Genomic DNA, 2,547 nt, shown 5'->3' on the forward strand with positions numbered 1-2,547 from the left:
TCGCTGTCTCAGCGTGCCCTAGGGGTGGGGCTGGCAGGGCATATATTTTTTTTTTTTGATAGTTTCCATGGCTTCAAACTTCATGGAAATATTAGAAATGCCTTCCTTCGATTAAGAAAGATTGTATATCAGAGTGGGAAAATGGATACAGTAGGGAAAATAAAATGAACAATTGAATTAAACCCTTATGCAAATTATTTTCTAACTTACTGCATTATGGGAAAGATAAGTATTAAACTAAAAATAGTAACTTTTATTTTTTAAAGTTAATTGTATTGCTAATTTTTATTGTAATTTTTTTCTTTTGAACAGTAACAAGCAAGAAAAAAACAAATACAGAATCAGGGTTATATACAACAATACAAGTATTACAGATTTTCAAACCAACAATAGCTGATTAGCAATGAATGATATATTATCTATTTTATCATCAAATCTGTTGCTCAGATTATCAGATATAGTTATGGAAGATGGGACGTATGATTGACTATTTCTGCATGCTTTCAAGAAATCTTAAATTTTGTTCTTGTCTCTCTTTCAGCTTTATTACCTTTTTATAAAATATTTGTTTAATGGTAGTATAGTAATAATTGATGGGACATTAGAAACAGTACACATTTAGAAGACCAAGATGACAGATATTGCAAGCATGATTTTTGTGTTACACATTGCTGACCTCAACATATTTGCTTAGATTGCTGTTATCTGCACACAGTTAGTCAAGGAGAGAATTCTACACATTAACTCCTGCTAACTGGAAATTGTTAGTAAAGTCACCCCAACCAACTTGCATATATTCTTGTATACTTTAATCCCTATCATTTTTCCTATCTTTTCACTTTTCTCTTCTCTATGTCGTTTGATCCTTAAGCTCCATTTCTTTCTGTTGAACTGTATCTGTTATAAATTTCAGGTTTTATTTCCTCTTGGGATCTTATACTAGGGAAATAATATGATGTTTATACAAATGAGTGTGGTTTATTTCACTTATGAGGATAGCCTCAAGTTGCACCCACATATCTACAAAGGCTTACAGTTTGTCTTTTTTCATAGCTGAGTAATACTCCAGTGTATAAAAATACCACATCTTCTTCATCCAATCCTCTGGTGACGGGCATCTTGGTTGCTTCCAAGATCTGGGTATGAAAAATTGTGCTGCTATAAACATAGTTACACATACATCACTATGATATCATGTTTTCAGTTCTTTTTGGAAAATTTCAAGAAGAGGAATAGCTGGATTTTATGGGATTTCCAGTCCTAGATTTTTGAGGATTCTCCACAGTGATTTCCATAGCAGTTGTACCACTTGTAATTCCCACCAGCAGGGGAGAAGTGTTCCTTTGTACCTGCAGCCTCAGGAACATTTGTTATTAGCTTATTTCTTTATGATAGCCATTCTTTCTGGGGTGAGATGATATCTAAATATTTTAACTTGCTTTTCTGTGAAGGTTAGTGATGTGGAGTATTTTTTCATTTAATTATTTTCCTCTTGTATTTTTTCCTCTGAGAAGTATGCATTCATCTCAGATGCCCATTTTTGGACTGTGTCTTTAAATTTAGGGCCCTAATTATTTTTACTTCTTTTCTATTTTATTTTATTTAGAAGCAAATATCAATGAGACAGTTTCAAAGCTGATTAGTAGAATATTTTCAATAATTAATACCTTGTATATTGTTATATTCTTAGTGGTCATCTATAGTACAAGAAATAGACAGGATATCCTGTCCAAACACTATTACTACAAATCTTTCTTCTAATTGAATTAAGCAAGAGTAGCTGTATATCTATCCTAACTATTCTGTATATAGAAATACAAAATTATCCTTCCTTTGTATCCTTTTTGTTGTTGTTGTTTAGTCATGTCAGAGATGGGTATTCCATTGGCATCTAAATACTAGAGGTGCTTGAATTGAGCAAAACAATCCAATACAGTCCAGCAGTCCACGATAGTAGTGGGTTATCCGCAGAAGTTATTGACTTGCACCCTTTACAGCTCAGCACATTAATATGGCTTTACTTTATAGACCTCGTTTTTATACTTTTCTGGTGGGTGGTTAAGACCAAGATAAAGCAAGACCTATATAACAAGAAATGTAACTTTTGTATTTGATAAAGTCAGGCAAATCCCCTCAGGTTTTATCCTGTAACCCTGTACCGCACTTTGTAGATCTTTTTATTTGTACTTCTTTATATAGTCTACATAGACGATCTTTGTCTGAGTGATTATTGGTGGAGATTTTTTCAAAATTTGTGGGTTGTTTTTTCACTACATTGGTAATTTCTTCAGTGTGTAGAAACTTCTTTTTAAAATTTTCTTATTCATTTTAATAAGAAAAAAGATAAAATCGCAATTAAACAGTTCCCAAACAGGGTAGTAGGACACTTCAAATAATGAATATGTTGCATGTTATTGTCTTCATAGTAGTTATTCAGAGGACAAGATGTAGACTTGATATCTTGTTTAAACACTATTAGTACAAACATTTCTTCTCACTGAACTAAGAGAAAGTAGCTGTATATCTATTCTATCTTGTAAATACATA

This window comes from Octodon degus, unplaced genomic scaffold (assembly GCF_000260255.1).
Source record: "Octodon degus isolate 3935 unplaced genomic scaffold, OctDeg1.0 scaffold00162, whole genome shotgun sequence".
In the NCBI taxonomy this organism is placed as follows: Eukaryota; Metazoa; Chordata; class Mammalia; order Rodentia; family Octodontidae; genus Octodon; species Octodon degus.